We start from the raw sequence: 23526 nt of genomic DNA on the forward strand, positions 1-23526 counted from the left end.
GCTAGCAGCAGGCGTTTGTGTAGCACCAATATGAATAGTGTGACCGTAGTGGTTGAGGTGGAGGTGACAGTTCAGGACTCAGGCTCTGGGGGCCTTACAGGACTGACAGCAGGCCTTTCTGTAGTACCAGTGGGAGCACAGCTTCACCTTGAGGACCAGGGCACAGTTGGCCGTCGGTTTGTCCTGACATGAGAGTCTACTGCCACTGACGCTGCCGGGGCCACCACTGGAACAAAAAAAAAAAAAGGGTTAATTTTAGGGTGAATTTAGCTTTTTCTCTGAAATGTAAAGTCTACTTTCCAAAAAACATAGGATAAGTTGTTGATACCCTTTGTGTAAGCACGTACAAGAGTTCATTGGTGAGCGTCAGAAAATTGAACCCATAAAACAGGAGGCTTGCATCCAGCCCAGGCTCAACCCAGGGAACAGGACGCCCCCTAGGCCAGCGGGGGGGCCGCATCATCAGTAGTGTTCCTCCGGATCATTGGGTTGTTATGACCCGGGTCATAATTTGTCTATTTATATGAATAGGTATGTATTTTCTGTTTAGTGTGTGTGTTCTCCCCCGTCCTGTAGGTGTGCTGTGCCCTTTTGTGTCGTCTGTTGCAGGTTGCTGATTGGTGGAGCATGATTGCCGGCCCTTTAAAAATGGCCCTGGAGTTTCCGTCCTCGCTCGCTCTTGCCTCCTGCCAGCTTCCAACCCTGTGTTCGTGTGTGTGACCGTCAGTCTTCGGTGCTTGTGTAAAACTTCGATTGTATATAATTGTAAATAGTTTTGTTGTGTAAATTCGATCCTTTTTCTTGTAGGGGAGGTCGGCTCTTTTGTTTCACCTTTTCTCCTGTTTTGGTAGGTAGTTAGGTAAGTTTTCTGTATTTTATTTCTTGCATTTATTTTGTATTAGGTAAGGTAGTTTAAACTAGAAGAGATTTGTTTGTTGTTTTAGCCGCTCCCTCCCCTAACCCTTCCTTAGTTGTTGAACAAAATACTGATAATAAATATTGTGAATTTTAGTTTTTGACTGACGTGTGTGCTTGGGAGCTGGGAGGGGACAAAAGTTGAGCCTATTATGTTCGCCCTGGTGAACCCCTAGGCCGAGGCGTAACAAGGTGTTTCAGCCATTCACACTATACACCCTCACCGGAGGCGGCCAGCTACAGGGTGATCAGCCCCCATCTTGCATCCCACGCCTACGCCCAGCAGGGCACCCCAGCCCCGAGCCAGGCCTGAGCGACCACACCCCACCCCGACCTATTACTTGAGGGCCCAAGTGGTGTCATTCTCTTTATCCAGAGCCACTGACTGCTTCTTTCTGCTGCCTTGATGCAGCTTTAATGGCTCTGTACAGGCCCTGGCCCCTTACTCTTAGGTCTCTAAGGAGTTTGGTGGTAGATGTTGATACAAAGCTTCTACATTCAACCTCCACTAGGCGAACTTCCGTGTTCCAGCCGCCATGTTGTACTTCAGCGGCTAGATCGGCCTAGCGCAGGTGTCCTTTCATATGCCTCATCCACAGAATCCTCCCAGGGTACGGTGAGTTTGACAATGCAGACCTTCTTATGGAGGGGGACCAGAGCACCAGGTCAGGGTCTTAAGTGGTGATGGCAACCTCTGGAGGAAACACCAGCTGTTGGCCAATATCCACCAGCATCTTCCAGTCACCGCTAAACACAGCTGCTGCTCTCTGCCTGTGCAGAGCTGCTCCTTGTTGGTTAGCATCCTTCACAGACAAAGGCAGTGGACCCATGGGGGATCGGACTATGGGGGATCGGACGCTGGCAGTGGCAGGAGTTGATGGCAGCTCGTTTAGATTCCAAGGTGGCTGCAAGGCTCTTTACGACTCGGTTGTGGTGCCAAGGTGTACCGTCCTTGGGTGAGACTGGCCTTGTACCCTAGTAGAATGTGCCAGAGGGAGGCTGGTCTGGAGCAGACGGTACAAGCTGGGTTCTCCCCAAACCACCGATGGAGGTTGGTTGGTGTTGGAAGGACATCATAAGTAGCCCTGATGGTAGCTCAGGCTTCGTGCTTCCCTGGCCCACACATCTCTCCAGCTGAGCCCCTCCTCTCCCATTGTCCCACAGGTAACACAAATATATATAGTAATACTGGCTAGTCTTATGTATAAGAGTATTTTGAGATACAGTAGTGGCAAAGGGGTTTTTGGATACTCCCTGCACTTGTAATATACTGCATTAAGAACACTAATGCCGTAGTGTTCCATTCTTCAAACCCACATGTTCCCTTCTGCACATGCTCTGTTTCGCTGAGGTCAAAACTGAATGATTCAGCAAAATAATGAAACACAGCCTAGGCATGACATGTTGAAACTGTTGAAATCATTTGCATTTGTTTGTGCCTGTCTGATTTAGATGCAACAGTTTTTCGGTATCTTGATTGTGGTAACATTTTAGGGGTGGATTTTTATAGCAGCACTGTCATATTTCTTGGACTACACAGCCTATACAAATGCTAACATGCTAATGCTAAGTTTCCAAACTTCTAGACAAAGTCTAGTCTATGAATTAACTTCTGTTTGTGCATTAATTTTGCAGATGTTAACATCTTCCCTGTGCCGCTTAAAGGTAGACTGGAAGGAAAAAGAAACCTGTTAAATTTTTTTGCTGTAAAGTTAAGGGTGTGCGATTTCTTTATAATGGAAGGACGTTCAAGGGACCTACATCTACCAATGGTGTTAAAGAAATGTCTCGTATTGGAAAAACTGACTTATCTGGCTAAAGGAACGGTTAAGAACATTTACAAGATCTGGACATGCTTTCTGCAATTACAATGGACTTATCTGCGTAGACATTAAAGTTGTAACTGTCAGATATATTTTTTGTGAACTGACAGTATGATGCTGTTGAGAGGGTGGGTGGTGGGGGGGGGTCCATAGGGATTGTTTTGATGTTGTAATGTTTAGAGTGTATTATCTTGTTTATGTACAACATTCATTCATTCATTCATTCATTTTCTGAACCCGCTTTATCCTCACTAGGGTCTCACGGGGGTCGCTGGAGCCCTATCCCAGCTACATAGGGGCGAAGGCGGGGTTCCCCTGGACAAGTCTCCAGTTCATCACAGACTGGAACATATAGAGGACAAACAATCACTCTCACATTCAACACCTATGGGCAATTTAGATTAACCAATTAACCTATCAGTGCATGTGTTTGGATGGTGGGAGGAAGGAGAAGTACCAGAGAGAAACCCACACAGACATGGGGAGAACATGCAAACTCCCCTGTCAACTGGTGTTGGAATCGAAACCCAGGACCTTTTTGCTGTGAGGCACGCGTGCTAACCACTGCACCACCGTGTCGCCCTCGTACAACATTCAAAAGGCAATATAATTTATGAAAAAAATGTAGAAACTGAATGGAAAAATTACTATGAAGAGGTTAAAGTGCTGATGTGTCAGACTGAATCACAGGCAGCTGAATCGGGTAAAGGATGCACTGTGTGGTTTGTACCTGGGGCTTCTGTGTGGACAGCTCTGGATTTCACAGCCCGGTCTGGGTCTGGCTTCAGGGTAGAGTCCGCAGCTGTGGCCCCTGGTTACCAGCTCCTCCCCCTGGTAGCACTTAACTTCACTGAACCTGAACGCCGCTCCCACAGGTCTTACTGCACTGTGGGGGGATGGACACAGGACTTTTCATTTTCCTTCCAACTGACTGGTGATCAAGAACAACAAGGCTGATGATGCTGCATCTGCAAAACGTCATGAGGTTTTTTAAGCCCTGGGGGTTCAAAGCGTTACCATGGCTACGTTGTGGGATGCTTACTTGAGACCATGATGTGGTGAACCATTTGGAGCAGGGTCTCTTGAAGCAGGAAGAAGCCGTCTCCGGTTTGTTGGTTTGATCCCAGCTGCTGTCTGGAACTCTTTGAACACTCCGCTTCCAGCCCGGCACACACCACCTGACGCTGTCGCACACCACGGCCACATGTAGCATTACACTGACAACACAACAAACACACACATTTAACTCCTTTATTTTGGAAATACACGCACTTATCAGCTAAGCTAAATAAAGTAAGTAAAATCAGCAAAATGTGCTTTAGTGTAAAAAAAATTAAGTAGTTATTGTGCATTAGAATGGCCCCTGTCAATGTTTTAACTATTAGTATATTATTTTTTAGGTAGTTTAATCGAAAACACTGTCACATACTCTATCACTCAGGTGTCAAACATGCGGCCTGGGGGCCAAATCTGGCCCGCCAAAGGTTCCATTCCGGCCCGCGGGATGAAAGTGCAAAAATGAACCTGAACAGTCCAGGTTGTCCAAAATCCTTTTGGTTCAGGTTCCACATACAGACCAGTGTGATCTACCAGTCAAATAACAACACAATAACCCATAAATAATGACAACTGCAAATTATCTTTGTGAAAAATTATGTGGAAAAAAATTTAAGTGAAAAAAATAACATTACACTGTGAAAATATTTACATTTACAAAACTATTCTTTCGCAATAAAATGCAAATAAATACGTAAATAAAAACAAAGTTGAACAACCCTAAATTGTGCAATTTGAACAATATTCTGCCTGTTACCAAATATTGGTGCATTTATGGATCCACTGGATCTGCAGTTGTGTTAATAATAAGAGATGGAGATATTGTACAAATTGTTCAAATTTTAGTTCCAAACTTCAAAATTTTAACAATATTCTGCCTGTTACCAAATGTTTATATAACACTGTGTGTAAATGTACATGTATAAATATAAGTCGAGGCATAATATTGTTCAAATGGCACTAATTTTCTAATGAAATTTCTGTTTTTTCAGGTTATTCACATCTTTTTGTAAAATGTACAATATTTCATAATTTAATTGGGGGGTTTTTTCTACTAAACAAAAAGAAAAACTTGGATTTGTCATTATTTTGACCATTCTTGACCAGGTGGCTCCCTTGAAAACCAATGTCACTGGTAAGTGGTCTTGTCCCTGGATAAAATGAAAACATTTTAAACTTAAGAGAACCTGTTGCAAAACTGAGCGTCTTTGGAAATCAACCCAGTTGGAGGTACACAGGTTACATCTTAAAGAATCTCATAACCTTCTTAAATAAAATGATTTAAGGAGGCAAGATCCAGCTACTTCCACAAACTTATAGGCACAAACAAGAAAAAACCCAAAGTAATCTGTGACACAGTCCAGTCCATTGTGTCCCCTGCTGTCCCTGCTGCCCCTGTGCTCTGTAAAGCTGACATCAGTGACTTCCTAAACTTCTTCACAGACAAGATCAGGGATATTAAACACAATATCCCACCACCCTCTGGCCGTCTGACCCTATCTGATCCCCCTCTGCAAACCTGGTCCTCTTTCGACCCTGTGACACTGGAGGACATCTCAGCACTTTTTATCCAAAATGAAACCCTCCTCCAACTCTGCAGACCTCCTCCCCCATAAGCTCCTTGTCGGTGTCTTTGACACTATTGGGACCATGGGTCACAAAGTTTTTTAACCTGTCGCTCTCAACTGGTTTGTTTCCCAGCTCCTTCAAACAGGCCATCATAGAACCTAAACTAAAGAAACCACACTGGACCCCACAGACTTCAGAAGCTACAGGCCCATTTCAAAGCTCCCCCTATTGGCCAAATCCTTGAGAAGGCAGTGTCTAAACAACTGACAGCTTTTCTGGAGACACACCAGATCTATGACACTTTTCAGTCTGGGTTTAGACAACGCCACTCAACAGAAACCGCACTATTAAAAGTGTCCAGTGACATCCTGATGGAGGCCGACTCCGGGAAATCCACGGTCTTGGTCCTGCTAGATCTGTCCTCGGCCTCTTGACACAGTGGACCATCCCATAATGATTGAGAGACTGAGGGAACCTGGTAGGGATGTCAGGTCATGTGCTAGACTGGTTCTCACTCTTACCTGACCGGCAGAAGCTTCACTGTGTCAATAAACAACTTCCAATCTGACTCAGCGGATCTACTGTGTGGTGTGCCCCAAGGCTCTGTCCTGGGACCAGTGCTATTCTTACTCTATGTCCTCCCACTTGGCCACATTATCCAACACTATAGTGATGTCTCCTATCATCTATTCACAGATGACATCCAAATGTACTGCTCCTTTAACTCCTCTGAGCCCCACAAACTGAGTTTCCTTAATCATCTGCTTGTCAGAGCTGAAGCAGTGGCTAAATGAGAACAGCCTCCAGCTGAACTCCAGTCAAACTGAGACCCTCATCATTGCCCCGGATAGTGCAATCCCAGGGATCAAACATCACCTTGGAGACCTGAGTTCCTCGGTAAAGACCAAACTGAGGAATCTGGGTGTCATCTTTGACCAGGACATGTCTTTAGAATTCTACTCCAAACACCTGGTCAAAAACTGTTTCTTCCAACTACGCAACATCTCCAAACTCAGATCTATGGTGTCCACAAATGAGCTCCAGATGATCGTTCACGCTTTTGTATCTTCTCGCTTAGACTACTGCAACAGCCTGTTTACATGCTTAAACAGAAGGAGCTGGCCCGTCTACAGTTTGTCCAGAACTCTGCTGAAGGCTCCTGACCCGCACAAACAGGAGAACCCACATCACTCCCATCCTTAAATCTCTCCACTGGCTCCCTGTTCTATATCGTCTTCATTTTCAAAATTCTTCTGCTAACTTTCCGGGCTCTACATGGCCAGGCCCCTGCATACATTGCTTCCCTGATCCAGCCCTACAGCTCGACTCGTAGCTTGAGGTCTCAGGACAGCACCTGCTGATGGGTCCACACACCTGCTGATGGTTCCACGCACCTGCTGATGGTTCCACACCCTGCTGATGGTTCCACACACCTGTTTTAGCACACGCGGTGACAGGTCTGTTAAAGCTGTGGACACCACGTCTATGGAATGACCTGCCTCTACACCTACGGTCCATGGACTCTGTACAGAGCTTTAAGAAACACCTCCAAACCCTCCTGTTCAAAAAGGCTTTTTAGGTCTCCCACCTGACCCAGGACCACCACAGACTGATTACACTCTATGTATTCATCATAACGTACTCCATGTGTCACCCCCCCCCCCCCCCCAGTCTCTCTATATATCTATCACTCTCTCTTTTCTCCTCCTTTACTCTCTCTCTCTCTCTCTTTAACCCACTGGTCCAGGCAGACAGCCATCCTCCTCAGTCTGGGTCTGCTCCAGGTTTCTGCTGTTAAAGGGAAGTTTTTCCTTCCACTGTCACCAGTCACAAGTGTTTGCTCCTGAAGGATTCTGTTGGGTCTCTGTAAACGTAATTTGATTCTGATTTGAAGTGATAAAGCACTTTGTGACTCTGTCTGTGAAAAGTGCTCTATAAATAAAATGTACTTACTTACTTACTTACTATTTATAGGTTATTAAGTCATTATTTTACTGGTCTGGCCTGCTTGAGATCAAATTGGGCTAAATATGGAACTCAACCAAAATGATGTCTGACAAGCCCTGGTCCTATCATATCATCATGTTTTGTAGCATTGTTGTTATGCTGATCTCTTTAAAAAAAAAGCTCATTATGATCTCTGAAAAACAGGCCTGTTTTCAGCTACAGAGAGTGCACTGTCAGTCTGTTTCAAACAGGGTTTGAATTCGAATCAGAAAAGACTTTATTATCAATACACCGTGGGTGCAATGAAATTAGTCTGCTCAGACCAATACATTGTGCAATAAATATAAAAAGACAAGGAATAACAAACTACACAGTATAAAAACATAAATAAATACACAGTTACAGCAAAACAGAAGAAAAAAAGTATAAAATGGACAAAGTGCAAAATAAGAAAAAAAATGACAGGATGCATTTTACTACAGCTTATTGCATCGTAAATGTATTACTACTACTACTGTGAAATAGATGTCTTATGTCCTTACAGCAGATTTGAGGATATGTCCTCAACAGAGAATATATCCGAAATGTCAGTCATGTAGGAAAAGTAGAGTTTATGTAGCTTAAGAATATGGATCATTTCCTCAACCCATAAACGCCTTATTTATCCCATACATCCAGAACAAACACATTTGTATGTGATTTTAACCGGAAACGAAGGGAATTGAAAAGCTGTAAACCTGATAAAGTACTAATATATTGGAGTAAAAACAATATTTTTTCCTCTAAGATGCAGTGGAGTAGGAACGATATATTTCATCCGAAATGTTACGTCCCCCTGCTTTACCTGTTGCCACTCCTTTCGACCCAGTGGGGGGCGCAGTCTCTGTCCCCACAGGGGTAGATGGCCAGCGGACGCAGTGATTGGTCACACTGCTCCTCTGACATCACCATCCCACCTGATGATCGACACATCACGGCACGCACCATCCTCCCTTCGCCACACACACCTGAGCACTACCACACACACAATACACACACACACACACACACATAAATATGGTCATTTCTGTTACTTTCCTGTAAACTATGCATTGAATCATTAGCACTATTTAGGAAATTCATTCCATATGTGTATATAATTGTTAATTATAATTGTTGATGCTGTCTGTTAAACTCACAGGTCCCCAGTCAGACACCGTCCATCGTCTGTCACACGGCGGTCCTTCACACTGCTGACTTTCTATTGGCTGAGAGGACTTGTTTGCATAATTTCATTTCCATGGAACAGCGAACCTCCCGAGTCCGAACGCCGCGAGAGCCACAGCGAGCTGAACACTGACAGACACATGACAACTTTATTACTACAGCAAAGACTGTGAAATCTACACAGAAAAAAAACTACAGATATAATTAAAATGTGTGCAATGTCTGTTTGTTGTTGTTACGTTGGTTATTATTTACTTACTTAATTACTAACTTTTGTTATCATTATTATTACTACTACTGTAATCATTATTATTATTGATCTATATTGTTGTTACTACTATTACTCTTATTACTTTTATTATCATTTCTATTATTATTATTATTTACTTCTATATTATTTATTACTACTAGCATTTCTAACGTGCAACTGCCTGTTTTAATACAGTTTTTTTTTATAGTTACTGATGTTATTTTTTTCGTTTCCTTTTTTTAATCTTCTAATTCCACTTACATACTCAAGGCGTCAATAAAGTTCTATCTAATGTAATGTAATGTAATGTAATATAAAATGTGTCACATCTGTCCCTCTTTGAAGGAGTTACATCCACAAAAGTGAAGACCCAATATTTAGTAGAAGTGCATCTCTCCCTCTGTTTCTAGTGACACATGCCACCTCTTATTAGCTAATTCTATTGAGATAAATACTTAGTAATTAAAGTCTTCAGTGATAAACTACAGAGCTACTCTATGCTAGCTGTACTGGCACAGATCCCCAGGTTATCTCTGGTGAATGTTTCAGATTCCTTGTGCAACTACTTTAACTGCTGTTCCTTTGCAAATGGACAGATTTGTTATCCTTATAATAAAATCCATATGTCGTCTAAACCTTGTCCAAACATTTTTCTTTATCTACATCAGTAATTACCTTTCAACTGGTGCACTGATTACACACTGAGCCCCAGTTACACTTTATCTATCAAGAATAAATCACATTATCACAATCATTTCATGAGAAGAGGTAAAATTGCTTTATAACTTTATGGGAAACAGTGTTTATATATCAGGGACTGGCGTATTGATGACAGTAGCTTTTATCTTTAACATTAAAACAGGTTTGTGGTCAATCATTGGAGATTTGATGCTTTTACCAAGGATGCAGTGACCAAATATAAAAGGCCTGTTGTTTATTTGCCAGTAGCTAGTAACTTTAAGTGTTTTCTCCATCAGTGCAGTGGTATTTCATTATGACAGGGTCACTAAATTCAAGTTTTAGAGCCACGGGTTCTGTGTTCAGTTACCTTATAAACAGGGATCACATTGCACAGAGGTTTAAAGCTGAAAACTCCAGCAATGTATACTCAGCAGTACAGACATAAGAAGGAAAAAACGTGAGAAAAATGTTTACCTCTGACCAGCTCAGAAACCTCCCACTGGGGCCCACAGCTCTGGGCCCAGGCACACCTTCCTATTGGCTGGTTTGTGCAGGTCATGTGACAGACAGAGTGAATCGTAGACAGAGGAGTCCAAGCCGGTTGACAACATTTTCCAGCAGCGCACAGTCCGATACTGAAAGCCCTCACCACAGGTTCGAGAACACTCACTCCAGCCACTGGTTTCCCACCTGTGGAAGTGAGTTCACATCAACGATAATATAGAATCAAAATGATGTAGAATGATCAGCACTCAGTACTGACACTAATGTTAGACATTTCAAAACCTACCCAACAGCTCCATTTATTTTGCTGTATGAAACTTTTGAGACAAGGGAAGTAAATAAATACATGAAGGTGACAGGAAGCTACTGCCTGTAGGATAACCCTTATATTAAGACCATTTTTACAACCAGATTTTTCTCATATCCCAGTCAGAGCATCACCTTGGTGGACACTCCTTTCCGGTGCAGAACTCATGTGTGGGTTCAGGTCTGGTCACAGAGTCACAATAACTGTCATCGACTTCAGTACCATCATACCGAACACACAGGGCGTAGCTGTGGTGATACCTGGGAATACACAAAAATACAGTCGGATTAATGAGTGTATGAAATGAAATAAACTCAATACAACTGCAATCTAACGGTCTAGGGACACAGATGTCAAACATGCAGCCTGGGGGCCCAATTTGGCCGGCCAAAGGGTCCAATCTGGCCCCTGGGATGAATTTGTGAAAGGCAAAAATTACACTGAAGATATTAACAGTCAAGGATGTTAAAATCATTTTAGGTCAATTGAATCTAAAAATGATCAGACCAGTAAAATACTATCATAATAACCTATAAATTCTGAAAACTGCAGATTTTTCTCTTTGTTTTAGTGTAAAAAAAGTTACATTACATTTATAGACTAGCCTTCTATAACAAATGTGAACGTCTGAAATGTCTTAAGAGGAAGTATGTGGAATTTTAATAATATTCTCCCTGTTATGAACTGTTTTGTGTATTGTAGATCCACTGTGATCTCTAAGTTGTGATTCACATGTATAAACAATAAACTAAGGCGTAATTTGTTAACATTGCACTTACTTTTGTAAGGAAAGTTTCAGGTTGTTCATACACTACAAACAAAAAGTTAAAGATATTATTAATTTTTGAGCTATTTTTTTCATTTGGGATTCTTGCACAGCACTTCTTACTTTTTTTGTGTGAATTGAATTGAAACACATTTTTTAATGACCATAGATTTATTTACAAATGGCAAAAATGACCAAAAAAAAGACCCAAAAAAATGAAATACCCTTAACTTTTGTTTGTAGTGTATTTGTTCATGTTATGTTCGAGTACATTCGTAGATGTAAACATTCTTATTACAGAATTTACTTTTTCACTCAAAGTTCTTATCCTATTATTTATATATTTTACTGGTCCGGCCCCACTTTATATCATATCAGGCTGTATGTGGAACTGACTAAAATGAGTTTGACAGCCCTGGTCTAGGACTAAACATATTTTATTATTTCAGTTACTTTTGTACAATGAAATTCTTTGTGCTGAAGAAATGCAATTTCATATTGAAAAAATATGTAAGAACATATGACATAATGGCCATAAATATATGCATGGTGCACTGAAATAACACACTAATAGATGAAATGGAGGAAACCAGTCAATTAATAAAGTCAGAAATCCCACTGCACAGTAAGTGTCATAAACAGTCTAGAAATTACATTCCAGGATAAACACAGGTACAACTGTAGCGATGCGTCTTATCCTGTTCTTGTGTGTCTTACCTGTGGTACATGTTGAGCTGCACGAGCGTACGCAGAAACCTTCCAGCGATACATGTCTGCCAGACTAACGTCTGGATCCAGACCCACATCAAAGTCATTACTGGAAGGAAACAGAGCCAGACAGAGAAACTCCAAAACCTGATATTTCCAGTTTATCAAACTAATGTATAATAATGGCTACTTTGAAAGGACAGGTAATTATTTTTGACAGGTTAAATTATACAGTCACTTACTCTGTGTGGATGACTTATCCTAATGATTTTACATTATTTCTGACAGCTTAAATACCTTCTTGACTCAGAAACATTGTTTTCAATACATTTACCAAATGTGCCAGAGTGAATGCATGTTCTCTGATTTCCATTTAGTTGGCAATTTTACAACACACTTCCACACACTGGATTACACGCATGTGATGTGAAGCCTTATTCATAGTTGGACCCCCAAAAAAGGCAAAATTTGGCTAATTTTTGTTTTATTTTACTGTTTGAAGACTGTTAGAACATTTTGATTAAAATAAACTAAAAAAAAACTTAAACCCTTATGTAATAACAGTATATTCACATGAAACTATTGACATTCATTACATTTTTTTGTTTCTTTTTCTCATTCTTGTCTTTTATTTCTACTTTCACATGCTTGAAATATATGATCCATTAATCAGTCAGTCAATGTTATCTTCAGGATACACATCCATACCATACACAGGTTGATGCTCACTGGCATAAAACTTATTTAAGAGTTTTATTGTTTGCTATTCAGGGTGTGGTGTAAGTCCTGTGGTTTGGACTGCATATAAAATAAAATACTAAACAAGTGCCTAAGCACAAAAAAAAACTGCAATCATGACCTGATCTGATTGTTCTGTTCTTTATAATCATCATAAGCACCAGTTTTTCCTCCAGCTGTTCCTTCATACCTCTCTGTGTTGGCTGCCTGGACAGCAGAAACCTGCTGCAGCTGGACCGAGATGGCGCTGTGTGAGTCTGAGTGTGTGTTGCCTTCAGTTTGTGTTTCCTTAACTGTAAGTGTGTCTGTGTCTGTTGTGGATAACTTCTCTGTGCTTTCTGATTGTGAGTGTGACTCAGAAACAGAGTGTGGTTGGATTGTGTAAGGGAGTGTGTGTTGGAGTGTGTCTGGTTGAGCTGCAGGTTTTCTAGCAGCAGATAGGGGGCGTCATCTGGCAGAGCAGCAGAGTGAACGCTTTGACCTGTGAAGACAAAAAGTACTTCTGACTCCCAAATAGGGATGTAACAATATGAAAATTTCATATCATGGTTATTGTGACGAAAATTTTCACAGCTATCATTATATCGCGGATTTGTTGAAATTGTGCTCAAAATGTTCAAAAATTACTAATACACACACTGAAATAATTTAACCAAGTTGTATTTTGAAATAAATAAAATAAATAATAATAGGCACAATGTACCTTCTGTTGCAGAAACATTCAAATATTAACCCTTAGTGGTCGGAGCCTATTTTGTCTGTTTTTCAGTCCTTCTGATTTTGCCTTTATATACTATATAAACAATGTTTACTATACCCATGTTTGGGGATCTGTTTTTTTCAGCACAACTTTATCTATATGATCTGCTTACTATTTTTTTCACTTTAACCTACTATATCAACATAAAAGGACAAAAAAACAAAAAATATGTAAAATCCAATTTGAAAAATGTATATAATTTATTGCATAAATAACACAAAGATGCTTAATGAAGCTTTTCACAGACTTCAAAGTGAATATTGGTTCCAAACATTAGGTATATACAATTAAAATTGTAATAAATTAAAACTATACTCAAATATTTGACATAAAAGCAGATCTTTACATAGGCGTTTTCTCCGGAAAAGTGCGGTAATCAAACAACGGTTATCATGAGAATTAGAATTTAAACAATAATACTAACCGTTGGCAATTTTACCACGGTTTATTGTTATACCGATAATTGTTACATCCCTACTCCCAACACCAGCATAATTCTACAGATGAGTCTGTCCATCCAGTACAGTGATGAGACTGAAATATCTAAAGAAATTGTTTTGACTAAACTCTGATGGACTTTGAGACTGAGCTGTAAGGTGAATGTGTGAGTTCATAAGTGAAGGAGGAATGGGAAACAATACAAACAAACTATATGCGTTAATAAGAAAGAAAGAAGCCATTGCTGTCTATTGAACAGTCACTACTATATAAATGTTCAACAGCTTAATACAAACATACAAGAAATACCCACAACACAAGTTATCTTGGGAAAATCTGCAGATATTGGACTGCATGATAGCTTTAAAAGTGAGTGTAGAGATTAGACTGACCCATGTCAGGTCAAACTATTCTCCAGTACTTTGATTTCTGAGATTAAAATGATATTACCGTTGAAGCTGTTTATGGTGTTTGTGTCGGTTTTGTCCCTGTGCATCATATACTTAAGCATAAACATCTCACTGAGGACTCCGAAAGCATTGTTGATCTTTCCTACCTGGGAAAGGAAGCAGTAGTGCATTGTCATCAGCAGTGGATGGTTCATCAACTGAAATTAGAGGAACTCCCTTCGTGAACAGAACAAAAATATATTAACATAAATGCACACCTAAATACACAAGATGTGCTTATCATCAGATTGCTCAATGTGGTGTTTTTATGTGACATGTTTTTTTTTTTTTTTTTTATCAACTTCAAAGTTCAAAACATTGATTTAAAATGGCTTTTTGTTCTTTATCCTTATAGGAGCATCAATGTGTGAGGAAGCCAAACTGTTAACAAATTACCATGTGGGTTTAGAGAGCATAGATGCAGATGTTGTTCTGCCAGAATGCACTGTAATGACATTCTGACACATTTTTTCTTAGAAAGAGGAAAAAGAATATCCCTGGTCATCAGTCACCCCTCTAATGGGTGCTTTATTTGTGATGCCTTTGTAAAGAAATATTATTTTTAAAAAAACAAACAGGACATGACATGTGCATTGCATCCACAATCACTACAAGAAATGAAGGCTTACTTTTTTGCAGCCCAGACTATTAGATGAGCTTGAATTCTGTCTGCACTACAACCTTTCCTCAGAATGGATGATTTTTGGCTTTGTTTGCCTGGCACAAGTGACACAAGCTCTAATACAAACTGTTGTTGTTCATTACACCTTCTGTATACAGCTAAATGCCATGATGATTGTAAACGAGGCTTACGCTGTCAGGGGCCGACAGCAAGGGTATATCCCTGAAATCCTCCTAATCCTCTACTCTGCCGACCATTTGGAAAAAACACACCACCCGATGTCAAAATATGACATCATGTAAACTCAAGGTAGTGGCATGAAGAAAGAGAATAGTCAGACAATCGATATGAACTTAATTTGAGCTACATTGACCTGATAGTGGCAAAATAATGGTCAGAGAACCAATTTTTCTCCCCAAAATTCCACCTAGTGAATGAAAATGACACCATATGAACTCTGGATGGTAGCAAGAAAATGGATATTTGTAAGATGATCATTATGAACCCAATTTTATCAAAATCGCTCTATTACTGCTTGATTTAGGTCCAAAAACCTGATTTCAACTAAAGCACCCCCATTTGAATGACTTATAATGGAGAAGCTGAAATCGATTCTTCCACTAGGGTCCACTATGTTGGTTATCAAGGGAGAAGTAATCCAACCAAATCTGTCGTATTTATCGTGTTAGGATATTCTGTGATGGCGTTCAGGGTAAACCAATTTCCATATTATTACTATATATATATATATATATATATCAGTAGTACTAGATTTTTGGCTGACTGCAGGCGTAAGATGTCTAACACAGGCACAGGGAAGGGACAAATTAAAGGAAAACCATAAAGTACTTTAGTAAGATCGTGTGTGTTTAATTCAGTGGAGCAAATCTTCTACAAGTGTTTATTCAGTTAATTTTATACTCATCAAACCATTCACTGACCCCTTGTGTATTGTCCTGAAGGAGACTACTCCTAACAGGTTTATCCTTTAATTTGTCAACCATCTATATGTAAATTTGCCACCATAGGATCAGTGGTTACATAACTTCCCAAATGACCTACAGTTTAACAATGCATGTACACTTAGTAGTTTCCATTAGTACTTGAATAAATAGTACTATAGGTTTGAATAGAATTTGTCTCAATACAATGAAGGTCAGTGAGACACTTCACCCGGTAAGGAACTGTGGAAACTGATGACTAATCTCCTGTCAAGCATTTGAGTAACTTGTCTTAGGTTTTCATTGCATTCATTACCGCCACCAGTAAGTATTGTGATCGCTTTGCTTTGTGTGTTTGAGTGCGTGTTTGTTTGTTTGTTTGTTTGTTTGTTAGAAAGATAACTCAAAAGTTATGGACGGATTTTCATGAAATTTTCAGGAAATGTTGATACTGGCACATGGAAAGAATGATTAAATTTTTGGTGGTGATCGGGGGGTGGGGGGGCCACGAGGGGCCCACTGATCTGCCTTGGCAGAGGTCTGCGATCTCCGAGTGCTTTTCTTGTTGTGATCGTTGATCAGTCTGGACTCACTGTAGTTGGCAGGTGCAGGAGGCCCAGGCTCCTCCACATCATTGTGGCTGAATACATGACTGGTGATGTCATCTGGTCTGTACACCAACATGGCTGGTGGTGGGGGAGGACTGGGGGGTCCTGATCTCCCACTCTACATCCCTCCTCATCCTCCTCTTCCTCCCATGCAGCGGGACATCTGACTGGTCCTCCGATCCCAGATAAGTGTTGTAATGAGGGCCTGATGCTTCGCCTCTGCTGTGGTTGCTGACCTTGTGAGATCCTCTGTGACATCCTCACTGACCTCATTGTAGGTGCAGTTAATATGTGATGGCGGGGTCTGTAGTGATGTCATCTACAGTAGTGATGTCATGAGATGTAAGGGGGACAGTGTACTCATATGTGATGTGGGGGAGCTTTCCATTGAGGTTGTAGTACTGTGTACAGAGAAGAAAGTCAGTATCACAGTAAGTATTTTCAGTACTATACAAAGTAATAGGGACAACACATACTGTTTGTTGTTAGCAGAATAAATGTGTGTGTTTTACCATAACATGAAGGCTTTGCTGAGTCGGCCCTTGAGCGATGATGTACTCCAGTCCATCAGAGAACACACTGCTAGGGCGTCTGTATTTAAAAACTGTTCCGGCCACATGGAAGTTTTGTGGGTTGTCAAACACAGTGTTTCCATTGAAGAAGAAATGACCCGCTTCATCTGACAAGGCTAGATAGGACAAGAGACATTAGGAGGAGGAGGAGATTTGAAAAACTGAGCAAAACCCAAACATACAGACTGGGTTATGGTGCGGTTAACCAATTACCCACAAGACACTTTCAGGTTCATCTCTGTGCAATATAGGTTGCAAAGACTTTACAACCCAGAGTAAATATTTATAACATGACATCAACTCATCTCTGTTCATCTCAACTCACACACACTCTCCTATAGCGGTATGATAAAGGCAGCCAAACATGGGATGGATGTGACACATGCAGGAGTAGAAACAGGATTGATGCACAGCAGTCATGTAGATGTTGCTGAATGACCGGACATTCAACTCCAGTCGAAACATTCTGCAAGTCTGTTGATTTGATATTTAGTATATTGACCTTAAAAAGTTGTAGGTTCTCACCCAGGATGTTCTCAGTCTTGTGTCTCTCTATGATCTGAATGTCAGTGGCTCCAAAGGGGATGTTGGTTATGAAAATGTAACCTGATGACAAATAATTACAACTTTTAAAAGCCTTCACGTTTGTATGGATTCTTAAGAGGTTAAAATATCAGACATGATCATGGTTCAACATACTGTCCGTGTTTTTTTTAACTTATTAATAGACTCAAAGCCAGTTCATTTGGCTTTAACCATAACAACAGACTGGAATAGGAAGCTGGCTTTGCTGCATGTGTGTTTGTGTGTGTGTTACCTAACTGTGTGAGTGCCTTCCTGTATGATCCAGATACGCGCTGGCATGACGTCCCGTTGCCCCCACAGACTCCACATCTGTCTACTGTCTTACTGCTGTACAGCGCACCATCACAACCTACAGGCTGCAGGAGGACACAGGTAAGAAGCAGCAGAATACTAAGGCTGCATTCACACCAAATTAAACTGGCTCCTGTTCATTTAAATGGGAAAGGGCAGAGCTGCGTCACCTATCAATCAGCTTTAAGTGTGTAATTATTAAGTTGCAGGTTGTTGGAGATTCAGAATTTATCAAACACAGACCTACAAGAAGCTTATAGCTGCTGATGACCTGTTCATAGGTGTATAGGACAGACAACATTATTTAGTGTGATTTCCAATTAGCAGCATCATTAACAAAACATCATCTTTTTATGAGTGATTACACAGTTGCACAAAGTAATCTTGTGTTGCTATTTAAACTGTTCCAAACAACATGAAACACAGTCTTCTGTTTCTATATAAAGTAAATGTCTGTGGACCTTTGTGCTCATGTCCTCTTAGAGATTTGTGTTTGACATTAAAATATGCAGAGAAAACATTACCTGTCAACACACATTTTAATACAGTTTATTAATGTTCTGTGGTCCATAAATTGCATTCTAAAACAGCTTTGTGCTACATTATGTTTCACTCATAGTGGCATTTGTGTAACCTCTCTAAACTCGACCCCCTTTATTCAGCACTGACCCTTCCTGCACCAAAGCAGATCAATGCCTGAAGAAACTTTACAGCTGATGGTCAGCTGGTTGTCAGTTACACAACATCTGTCATCTTTGCACTTAACATAAAAAAAATGACATAAAGAAAGGGGCCTCAGTATAAATATGAGACAAACCATGTTTGTTTTGTTTGGGTACCGACATATCCCTTCTATACAGACTCCATGGTATTGGTGTCGCGGCAGAAGGTGCCGTCATGAGCCGGAACAAGCAGCTGGCGCTCGCCACTGATGGTGGTGCAACTGCAGGGTCACATGGCTTATTGGAGATGCTGATATAATCAGCTACATAGAAAACGATGTGAGAACAAGAGAAAAAGCTGTCAAAGAGCCTCACATAAACCTGCTGAGATAAATGGATGTACTGAGGCTGTGAAACCCACTCGTGAATGTGGTCCCTCTATAGCACAGGTGTCAAACATGTTGCCCGGGGGCCAAAACCGGCCCGCCAAGGGTCCAGTCTGGCCCTTGGGATGAATTTGTGAAATGCAAAAATTACAGTCAGATGTTAACAATCATTTTAGGTCAGGTTCCACATTCAGAACAATTCAATCTCAAGTGGCAGGACCAGTAAAATACTATCATAATAACAAAGAAATAATGACAACTCCAAATTTTCTCTTTGTAAATGTAAATATTTTCATATATTTATACTAAAACAAAGATTTAGTTCGCAAAAAATGTGAATAACCTGAAAAAATATGAACCTGAAATGTCTTAAGAGAAGTAAATACAATTTTAACATGATTCTGCCTGTTTACTCCATGTTTTGTGTATTTGCAGATCCACTGTGATCCTGCACGTTATAATGTACATGTGTAAAGGCTAAACTGAGGCAGAATATTGTTAAAATACATTTATTTTTCAGTTTGTTCATGTTATTCACATCCTTTTGAAAGGATGATTTGTAGATGTAAACCTTTTCATCATGTAAATTTACTTTTTTTGCTCGAAAACATAGTCAAAAGTTTGGAGTTGACATTATTTCTATATTATTATGTTATAATTTTACTGGTTCAGTCCACAGCAGATGAAATTTAGCTGAATGTAGCCCCTGAACTAAAATGAGTTTGACACCCCTGTTCTATAGGAACAGTTTTACAACTTGAATTAAATATTATACCTTATGTAGACTTTTAACTTCAGTTTCATGAATCATTTTGTTTTTGAAAAGCTTCCTGTGGAAAATGTTGACAAGTATTGTATATAAACACAAAGACAGCCAGAATATGGACTAATAGTACTGACTAATCTCTTACCTGGATACAAAGGTATCCACTGATAGTACCGTCTCCCAAAGGCTTTAGAGTTGAACTGGGAACACTGGTGCTGTTTAAAGCTTACACTGGGGCCGGGACATGGCTGGAAAACATATCAAACATACAAATAAGATAAATAAGATAGAAGGCATTGCACTGAGGATATTTTATTAAGAATACGTTCTTATTGATAATCTACTGAACTCTGAGGATTTAGGCAAATGTTTAATAAAATAGGATGATACAATGTATTTTCCTAGTGTCACTTTTCATCAGCAGAAATGAAAATGTTCAACATCATGCTGGTAACTCCATCACAAGTGCACCTTTAGATCGTTCTTCATTTAAACGTCAGTGTTCAAAGAATTACCAGTGTTGTATTATACCTGGTTGGACACAGCTGGTTACTGTTTAGGAGAGCCAACACAGTATGAACTGTTAACATTTTGAGTGGTTGACAGCCTGGAACAGAAAATAGACAAAGATAACACAATATAATGTAGCCTTATCATACAGATAGCAAGAGACAATAATCTGTTATTACAGTGTAGTGATATCCATTTCCTATGTGAAGTGTCTTGTACTATGTGAGCAGGAAAATGCATGGTACAAGGGTGAAGAAAAAGACAGTTAGAAACATCATCAGCAACACAACCACCTTTTTCCACAATGTAACCTCCTGCACTCTGTCCATTAAGCCCACACACAGCTTATGTGACAACTGGAGAATAAACAGTGATTCACCGACATGTAGTACTCAAAGTGAAAAGTGAGGTAGTTTCAGTGATGACTAGTTCATACAGCTGCCTCTGTGAGCAAATAGTTTACTGTATATACACTTGGCACAAACTCATAAACAAGTGTTTTTTTTCTGACTAATCCCTTCTCTCCATTACTGTCTCTATTCCTCTATTCTATACACTCTGTACCAAAATGATCGAATTCATTAATTTAATGTCAAACCTAAACCCTCACCTTGTGTATCAGCTTTTCACCCACTCTTCAGTTTTACACTATTCACATTTTACCTGTAAACAGTGGAGGCTGAAATGAGCATGTAAGGAGAAAGTCAGTAGTAGTGATAAAACCTACAATTATCTCAAGCTCTGTGTTTTAAACTCAATCAAACATTCAAGCTTTTTTCTTTTCCTTTCAGGAGTTGACCAAAAGCAAAAACAGAGCTGAATCGGACATAACTGAATATGGCTCTGAATAGATGTGGATGTTAGTCCTTACATCCTGGATGTGTTGATTAAAAAATGTTTGGTACCACATTGTCTAGGAATTTATAGGGTTACGTTCACATTGCAAACCTTAGTGATCACTTTGAATAGTACTGCCGAGATACCTTTTCTTGTTTGGCTTTTTTGATGTATGTAAGAGTGTAAGAGTCCTGGTAAAGTAAAGGAAAATTAAGAAAGACGTCACATGAAACCGTGTCTACACATATTACAGTCATGCTAAAAGTTTTGAGAATGGCACAAATGATGTCTTTGGTTTAGATGTCATTGATTTGTCATGAAAATTCTTTGAGATCTACACTGTAAAAGCTGTGGGTTTCCAGAACAATACTGTAAAAAACACATCCAACTGTAAACAACATTTGCGGAGTAACATGTAGATTTAACAGTTTAAACATGTAGATTTAACATTTTAAACATGTAGCTTTAACAGTTTTAAACATGTAGATTTAACAGTTTAAACATGTAGATTGAACATTTTAAATATGTAGATTGAACATTTTGAACATGTAGATTTAACATTTTAAACATGTAGATTTAACAGTTTAAACATGTAGATTTAACAGTTTAAACATGTAGATTGAACAGTTTAACATGTAGATTTAACAGTTTAAACATGTAGATTTAACATTTTGAACATGTAGAGTTAACAGTTTAAACATTGTAGATTTAACATTTTAAACGTGTAGATTGAACAGTTTAAACATGTAGATTTAACATTTTAAACATGTAGATTGAAACAGTTTAAACATGTAGATTGAACAGTTTAAACATGTAGATTTAACAGTTTAAACATGTAGATTGAAACATTTTGAACATGTAGATTAACAGTTTAAACATGTAGATTTAACATTTTGAACATGTAGATTTAACAGTTTAAACATGTAGATTTAACATTTTAAACGTGTAGATTGAACAGTTTTAAACATGTAGATTAACATTTTAAACATGTAGATTGAACAGTTTAAACATGTAGATTTAACAGTTTAAACATGTAGATTTAACAGTTTAAACATGTAGATTTAACATTTTGAACATGTAGATTTAACAGTTTAACATGTAGATTAACAGTTTAAACCTGTAGATTTAACAGTTTAAACATGTAGATTTAACATTTTAAACATGTAGATTTAACATTTTGACCATGTAGATTTAACAGTTTAAACATGTAGATTTAACATTTTAACGTGTAGATTGAACAGTTAAACATGTAGATTTAACATTTAAACATGTAGATTGAACAGTTTAAACATGTAGATTTAACAGTTTAAACATGTAGATTTAACAGTTTAAACATGTAGATTTAACATTTTGAACATGTAATTTAACAGTTTAAACATGTAGATTTAACAGTTTAACCTGTAGATTTAACAGTTTAAACATGTAGATTTAACATTTTGAACATGTAGATTTAACATTTCAAACGTGTAGATTTAGGTCCAACTGGGACCAGTTTAGGGTTCAGTGTCTTCCATGGACACTTGGACATATGGACAGTCAGAGCCAGGATTGGAACCACCAACCCTTTGGTTATTGGACGAGCCGCTCTACCAACTCTACCAACCCATTCATTTACACATTTAAAATGGTACATTGTTAAATGTTTACTTTTTTTTATATAACTTTTTTAATAAAAAAAACAAAACAAAACAAACAAATATGCTGTTATTTCAGCATTATGGTCTGGTAATTTTAAACGGCACTGCATTGTTTTTCAATTGACAGTTTTATTTTCTAAAAACAATAGAAATCATCATTTCTTCAGACTAATCTGGTTTTGTTCACATACTCTTCCTGTAAAAACTACAGCTATATTTGATTCAATCGTTAACACAAAAATCTTTCAAATAACAACTGTGCATTGTATTGTCACTTACAGTTTTTTTATGTTGCAATTTTACAACTTTTGGTGTTATTATACAGTCATTTTTTACAGTGTATATAATTTCCATCAAAAAATCTAAAACATAGGCATCAAATTTGCGAAAACAAAACGTCATAGCCACGAAAGATCAACGCCGTTCAACCCTTAGAGGCCTGGGACTATTTTGTGGTGACTTCTAAATAATTTTTTCTCTGCATCTAACCGTTCCTAAGTAATTTATAACAATTTATCAATTTATCCTCTGCATTTTCAGTGCAAATCAAGTATATAGTTAAATCACTGAGATGTTGATAAAAGCTCAGAGTAAATTCAAAGGTTATTATATCAAAACTGGAGCAGAAGTGACTTTTTCATCAAAATATTTCTTTAACTAAATGGAAAAACAAGCATCTACAACCACTGTCATTTGTCAAACTACAAGGGTTTTACTGATGAATCGATGTTGCAGAAGATGACAGTGTTCCCATGTTCACTACAGAGCCTCTGAACGTCCAAATGGATCATATGTGATGACAAAAACAAGCTGAGAAACTGTATTTTATCTGTATTGAGGATTAGTGGTTCAAAAGTTATTAGACATTTAGGTCTTTGAGGGAATATGTCAGCAATTAAGTTTTTATTTGTAAGCTAATGTGCTTTATGATGTCTTTTTTGGCTCAGTTTTGCTGTCTCTCTCTCTCTCTCCAACATTTGTTTATGCTTTCA

At 39.0% G+C, this 23526-nt stretch overlaps 1 pseudogene; it reads right to left on the reverse strand.

Moving 5' to 3' along the window:
- The window catches only part of LOC115437422 (ADAMTS-like protein 2), a 41086-nt pseudogene continuing 17560 nt past the window's right edge, over positions 1-23526 (reverse strand).

This window comes from Sphaeramia orbicularis, chromosome 17 (assembly GCF_902148855.1).
Source record: "Sphaeramia orbicularis chromosome 17, fSphaOr1.1, whole genome shotgun sequence".
NCBI lineage: Eukaryota > Metazoa > Chordata > Actinopteri > Kurtiformes > Apogonidae > Sphaeramia > Sphaeramia orbicularis.